The sequence below is a fragment of the Alnus glutinosa genome, chromosome 5 (assembly GCF_958979055.1).
Source record: "Alnus glutinosa chromosome 5, dhAlnGlut1.1, whole genome shotgun sequence".
NCBI classification, from domain to species: Eukaryota; Viridiplantae; Streptophyta; class Magnoliopsida; order Fagales; family Betulaceae; genus Alnus; species Alnus glutinosa.
Window position 1 is genome coordinate 12,529,589 of NC_084890.1, and position 7,818 is coordinate 12,537,406.

General features: G+C 38.7%; 1 long non-coding RNA gene across 1 annotated transcript; it reads left to right on the forward strand.

The window, feature by feature from the left end:
- Positions 1 to 241: 241 nt before the first annotated feature.
- LOC133868090 (uncharacterized) lies at positions 242 to 7,584 on the forward strand. Its single transcript, XR_009900285.1, has 3 exons — positions 242 to 395; positions 7,280 to 7,348; positions 7,498 to 7,584. It is a non-coding gene; the product is annotated as an uncharacterized LOC133868090 (long non-coding RNA).
- The last annotated feature ends 234 nt before the right edge of the window (positions 7,585 to 7,818 follow it).

Sequence of the window (7,818 nt, forward strand, 5' to 3'; positions counted from 1 at the left end):
ACCTTTACTAGGTGAGTCCACTCCCCCTCAAGGGGTGAATGGTCTCATCATTCTTGACCCATACCTACTTGACCCGTGGCGGTGGCTTGCAGGTCTTGTCCATGTTATCCATTCTTCTTAGCATACCTTGCATCAGACTGAGAAACCCTTCATAGTCATGGTAGCTAATGGGCTTCTGCTGCTTTCTCTTGTAGCGCATTGATTTGTTCTTCTTTGGTTTGCCACTTTGATTGGCAGGAATAAACTGCTGCTAATGCCGTGGAGCCTGATGTGCTGTCAGAGGTAGAATGCCTGATGTAGCACTTGCTGGAAGCTCCCTTTGAACCTTCGACTTCTGAGCCTAGAGATGTGGACATTTGGATCGGATGTGACCGGTGATGCCGTAGTGATGACAGGTGGGCAGACTTCTTTTGTTAGAATGCTGCTTGACTTTTTCTGCAGAAATATGGTTAGCATTCTTACACATAATATTGTCCATACCTTTTATATATCTCTTATGAGGAGGGACATATTTGGATGAGGAAGAATCTTCAACTTTACCTTTCCTCAGAGCATCCTGCTTAATCCAAGGCCTGTGGGATTTCAACAAATAACAATTTGGCCTAATATGACCAATTTTCCCACAATTATGACAAGTAGGAACAAACTTACCTTGTGTTCCTGATTCCTTGGATTTTGGCATCACATGATTATTTAAGCAAGAATTTTTTAAACAAGCTGTATCTACTACCACATGCATAATATCTAATTCAGAATCAGAAGCATGTGAAGTAGAAGTACTCATATCATCAACAATTAAAGCAGGCTTGTTAGAAATATCTGAATGAATACAAAGCATGCTTTTCAAATTATCACTTGAGAATTTTTTCAAGAGATCTTCAGATTCTTTTAATTATTCTCAAGTGTATCAATAATATCAAATAGCATGGTATTCTTAGATTTTAAAGAGTCGATCAAAGCATGTGATTCAGATAATTGAACAATCAAAGACTATTTTTTTTGCTTCAACTTTTTAAGCTCTTTATGAGAAAGTTTAGAATGTTGAGCATTCTTCAATTTATTAAAAACCTTAAAGAGCTTAATATTGGAATCCTCATTAGATAATTGAGAAGAATTCATGATAAAAAGTGTAATTAAAAAATAGAAGTCATTAAGAGATGAGGATCACACTTAGGAAATAAATTCTTAACAGAGTGTACCTGCTCTGATACCAATTGAAAATTATTAGACTTCTAATTAACTGTGTGTGTGAACAGTGTGCAACAAAATATTAAATGCAGAATTAAAGGAGACAAATTTTTTGTTGACGATGTGGAAACTCAATTAAGAGAAAAATCACTTCGGGGCAGCCAAACCCAGGATATCCACTATTCAGAAGACAAGATTAGTTACAAAGTAGTAATACTTACATACCCCTGATGCAGTGGTCATACCTTGCACTATAATGTGTAGTCTAACACGAATGCCTCCCAACCAGTTCTCCTACCTGAAAGGGTCTTCAATGGAATCCTTTACCTTAGGGTCGACACCTAATATAGACTTCAAATCAGCGCAGCAACAGCACACACATCAATGGCTTCAAAGAGACTAACTCAGCACAATAACCTTACAATATAACTCTCTAAGCACTAAGGAATTCAATACCGAATTCTTGCTGTTCTCAAGCCTAGGGACCTCTATTTATAAGCTGCAGGTTCAAATGAGCGTTTGGCTTAATAAAACCTAGGCGTCATCCGGACAATAGTCATAGGACGTCCGAACGAACAACTGTGCGATCGGCTTTCCAAAATTTCGCTGAAATTCTTTCCTGATTTGAGTTGCGTTCAGACGATGTTGCCCTGTCGTCTGGATGGTCACACTACCGCTGCAAGTAATTTCCATACCAAGGCTTCGTGTGTCTGGACCAAGGGAATGGTCATCCGGGCGATTGATCTGATGCACGCAATTTCCATATCGGATGCTCGCGTGTCCAGACCATGAACACTGGCGTCCGGACTTCTGGATTTTGAATGCGATACTTGCCTTATGGATGAGCGCGTCTGGACGGGAATCCACGTCGTTCGGACGGTTGCAGCGATCTTCCTATATCTGTGTTTTGGAAGGGAATCTCATAGCTGGTTGAACACTGAGTGGCGTCTGGACATGTTGCTGAAAAGTCCAGACGGATGCAAACTAGAGCAGTTCGAAGCTTATCGACACAGAGGAAGGTCCGGACAGAAGATGCTTTGGACAGATGGGCGTCCAGACGGTATATCACGTCGTCTGGATGGCTGTAAGGGATCCGATTTTTTTGACTTGTAAACTGTGCAGAATCTTCTAGAAGCACTCTGAATAGCGGAATCCCTGTTTGAAAGCATCATTACAAAGAAGTGATTTTGTCAAACAAAATGTGGTCAATTACAAACTAATACCCCCCTCTCTCATTGGTGATGTCCCTCTCCCTGATCAGTAACAGTTGTCTCCCACACTCCCTCTTAATCTCTCTGCTCAGTCTCCCCCTCTGCAAGTAACGTGGTTGTGAATATTGTTCATATTGTTGATTTTGTTGATATTGAATATTTGCCAACTTGGATATTTGGTATTGTTAATATTGTTGAATTTGGATATTGTTGATATTGAATATTTGATAATGGATATTTGATATTGAAACTATATATTGTTGAATTTGGATATTGTTAATATTGAATATTTGATAATGGATATAGGATATTGAAACTATATATTGTTGATATTGAATATTTGATAATGGATATTGTTAATATTGTTGAATTTGGATATTGTTGATATTGGATATTGGATATTGAATATTCTGAAAAAAGAGTTATATTCATATAACTATTGAGGCAAATTTTGTGGATATTGAGATAAAATAATGTGGATAATGAAATTATTTTGTGGAATAAAATAGTTACTCAATTTTGTAAGGAAATTATCAGTCTTAATTTTCTTGTATAACCATAACAACAATATCCTAAAAATAAATAAATTAATTAATTAATTAAAATAAGCATAAAAAAAATCAAAAAGATTTAGTGCCTTATTAATCAAAACATATAGAATGTGGACATTCTTGTTATTTATTTATTTAAAAAAAGACATTCCTAAGACAAAGACATTATAAATTCTCACCTCTCTCAAAGGGAATTCACACTCCCAGCAAAGAGATTGTTTGCATTTGAAATTGAAATAATTGTTGAAGTGGTTGTAGCACAGTTTTAATGAATTAAGACTGAAGAAATGAATTAGCAAGGTGAGAGATATATCAAGGATTTGCACTTGGGTGTAATAATTTTATATGGACTCATTCATGTTTCACTTACTTTTTTTTTTTTTTTAAAAAAAAAAAAAAAATTGTTGATATGCGTCACAATGTGACTGAAGTTTTATCAATAAAAAAAAAAAAAAAATTAATATCATCAAATTAGAGACGGAACTGGATTAAGTGTGGATTCTTCGTTTAAATAACAATTAATAATTGTAGTTTTATCTTATATATGTGTTCATTTGTGACATGTACGTATAGAACAAATATGGACAGGACTTGGATTACAAAGCCTCGAGGTACGAGGGAATACAATAACGGGTGTAGAGAGTTTGTGGAATTTGTAGTTAGTAATTGTAGAATGACCGATGGTAAAATTCGATGCCCTTGTAAGATGTGTCGAAATAATCGCCTCCACTCGCCTGATTATGTACTTGAACACTTGACAGCGGGTAGCTACATAAACTGGTGGCATCACAGTCAGACGACGCCTTACAATTCTGATGCAGCCATCCGATCGAACCATCCGTCCACGGATGCGACGGGTGGAAGTTCAGAAGAGGGTGGTGACATGCATGCAATGTTGCATGATGCATTCGGATGCACAAAGTCAGAGAAGAGAATCATGGGCCTGGGGGTGTTCAACAATTGGGTGAGGAAAATGTAAATGTACCACCAGCTGCAGGTGGCACTTAGAAGTACTACGGCATGCTTAAAAAGGCGGAGAAGCCACTGCATGAGGGCACTAAACATAGCAAACTGAGTGCTACAGTACGCATGTACAACTTGAAGTGTGTAGGCGGAGTTAGCAACAATATTTTCTCAGCTTTCCTTGAGCTTATCAATCAGTTGCTGCTTGCATGTGAGGACAGTTTGCTAGCTAATACGTACGAGGCGGAAAAGTATCTCAGTGACATGGGGCTCGAGTATGAGAAAATCCCTACATGTCGTAACGATTGTATGTTATTCTGGAAGTCCAATGGGGAATTAGAGTCATGCACCATCTGTGGAGAATCAAAGTGGAAGGATGAAATTCATTTGGACCGTGATGGTCAACCCATATCGTCGAGAAAGAAATGCCCAGTGAAAGTGTTGCGGTGGTTTCCACTCATCCCACGCCTACAGAGGCTATTTATGTCGGAGCATACTGCGCCCCACATGAGATGGTATGCAGAAGGCCGCACTGAGGACGACGTGTTGAGGCATTCGGCCAACGGTGAGGCATGGAAGTCATTCGACCTATTACATCCAAAATTTTCAGCCGACAGTAGGAATGTGAGGCTTGGTCTAACCTCAGATGGATTTAATCCATTTGGGAACATGAGCACTTCCCACAGCACATGGCTAGTGATGCTTGTTCCGTACAATTTGCCCCCTTGGATGTGTATGAAACAGACGTCATTCATACTATCGTTGATTATCCCGAGTCCAAGTTCACCTGGAATAGGTATAGATGTCTACCTCCAACCATTAATTGAGGAGTTACAAGAATTGTGGAACATAGAGGTGTGAACATATGATGCATCAAAGAAAAATAATTTTGTGATGCGGGCACAGTTGATGTGGACAATTAATGACTTTCCCACATATGCAGATTTGTCCGGGTCGCCTAACAAGGGTGTCAAGGCATGCCCTGTTTGTATGCATTCAACAAGGTCTAGATGGTTGTATAACGGCAAAAAAATTTGTTATATAGGCCATAGGCGATACTTGCCGATGGATCATCCTTGGAGGAGCAACAAGAGAGCATTTGACGACACTCAAGATTGAGAATGTGCGCCCAATGTGCAAAGTGGTGATGACATCCTGGGACAGTTGGAGGGGATGGTATTTGGGGATGAGAGTGAGGGTAAGACGAAAGAGAAGAAGCGAAAGAGGGGACAATTGACAGAAGCTACAACTGACAATGTCGTGTGGAAAAAGAAAAGTGTTTTTTTTTTTGTTGCCGTACTAGAAAGATAATTTATTGCGGTACAACCTTGATGTCATGCACATAAAGAAAAATGTGATGGACAACATACTTAGCACAATTCTCGACATCAAAGGGAAAACATAGGACGACCTCGCAGCCTGCCAAGACTTGCAAGAAATGGGTTTGAGGCCTAAACTGCATCCATTTATCGGCGATGATGGTAAAACCTATATGCCCGCAGCTTGCCACACAATGTCCAATGAAGAGAAAATAAATTTTCTGAAGGTGATTCGAAATCTAAGGGTGCCTGACGGATATGCATCAAACGTTTCTTGGTGTGTATGCCTTAAGGAACGTATGATATCGGGCTTGAAGAGCCATGATAGCCACATAATAATGCGACAGCTTCTCCCTATTGCATTGCGTCGGTTACTTCCAGATAATATGGTTAGACCTCTTGTTAAGATGTCCACGTTCTTCAGGGGCATATACTCAACAAATTTAACATAAGAGGACATGGACCGACTAGAGGGTGACATTTGTGTCACTTTGTGCAAGATGGAAGAAGTATTTCCCCCTGGTTTTTTTACCAGCATGGTTCATTTGGTCGTTCACCTTGTTCGCAAGTGCAGGCTAGGGGGCCCCGTACAATATAGGTGGATGTATCTGGCGGAGAGGTAAAATATTGATTTTTTATATTCATTATTTTAATTAGTTTGTGTTTTTTATATATCACAATGACTAATTGGTTGTGATTGACTGATTTTAAAATGTAGGAGCCTCAGGGTGTTCAAGTCTAGTGTGCGCAATAAAGCGGCTCCTTAGGGCTGCATTGCGAAAGGCTACATAGCAACCGAGTTGGTGATATTCTGCTCGAGGTATCTGGAAAACGTACCAACCTTTCACAACAGACCCTAACGAAATCCTGATGGTACGAAGGGGGTGGGAACACGAGTCAGCCTCAACCGTACTCAGTTGAGCCAGATTCACTGATATATAACGTTCAACTCTGACAAGTTTAATCAACTATGAACGTAAGCTAAAAAAAGTTCTAGCATGTGTTATATTCTATAATGTTGTAGCCTGGAATGAAGAATAATAAATAATGAATTTAAATTATAAATTGTAGGATGCACATGGATACGCTTAGGCTATCATGCGATAGAGGGCGAACTACGGACAATCACTTGGAAGCCCAACATCATTGGCAGTTCTTCAGTTGGTATCGTGAATACGTAAGAATAATTTGATGTTTAGCTATTACATGTTCAGCTATTGCATGTTTAACTTTTGACTTACCATTTTACGTAGTGTTGCTTGTAGGTCGATAAATTGGACGATCAACATAGAACGGAGATGACTGAGAAGCTGGTTATGCATTGTAGGGGCCCAAAGGTGACAACAGTTAAGTACAATAGGTACGTGGTTAATGACAAACTGTTTCGGACTATTGCACATGATGCGGGTAAGAGGACTCAGAACAGTGGCGTGTGTGTGCCGACCGTTGATGGCTTAACGTACTAGGAAAAGTTAACTGATATAATTGAAGTTGAGTACTACGACCGGACTAAATACGTCATGTTCAAGTGTGATTGGGCGGATACCACGAGGGACAGAGGGTACAAGGTGGATGAGTATGACAGGGTACTTGTCAACTTCAATGGCCTTGTCCACAGGGGAGACCGATGACCCGTACATGCTAACTTCACAAGTTGACCAAGTATTTTACGTCGAAGATGAAAGGAACCCAAGTTGGGCTTATGTCGTGCGGACTAAACCTAAGAACGTCTACGAAGATGGTCAGGGTGACGGGTCTTTGACACCTACCACGGGTGTGAGCCGTTCCTATTAACTAGAATTAACAACACTGATCCGAGTGATGATTTTGACAACGCCCGACCAGACTGATTTTCTCTTATTTATTTCTACATTGATTGGCAATTGTTAACAAATTGATGAATCATTTATACATGTGGTAACAATTAATGTGTGTATTAGGTAAGTGATAAAGTTATCGCGTTGTCAATCAATTAAAATTAATTCATGTTCATGTGCATTATGTATAAATATATAATATTAATTTGGGTGCGTTGTCTATTTCCCAGGTTACCCTGCACTTGACAGATATTCCACACCTTGTTTGAATGTTAGATCGTCTACTTGCAGCGGTTCAGGTAATAATTAATTACTTTATATTTATATCATTTTTTTTTTTTTTAGTATTGATGACATTTCTTTATATTCCACGTGTTGCTCCTTAAGTGTTAGTTTTAATATGATATTATCGTATTTTTCTTTGCTGAGTTTGTTTTATCATTTCTAGGTAATATGGAGCATGTTGTTGCACATCTGTTAGTAGCTGTTCATGTATTGACGGTGAGAAATTCAACTCATGTGCATCCATTTGTAGCTGTTTTATCATTGTGTTTCGCATGTATTCTTTATGTATAATTGTTCATATATATAAAAACACAAACATTGGTTATATATAATTGTTCATATATATATGAAAACACAAACATTAGTTATATTATTTTCAACGATTGTAATTTTTGATGATTCATTCTCAATGTATATTGTTGTGCGCGTTCTTTAAAATTAAATGTGAAATGTTGTTATTGTTGAAGAATGAATTGATGGAAAT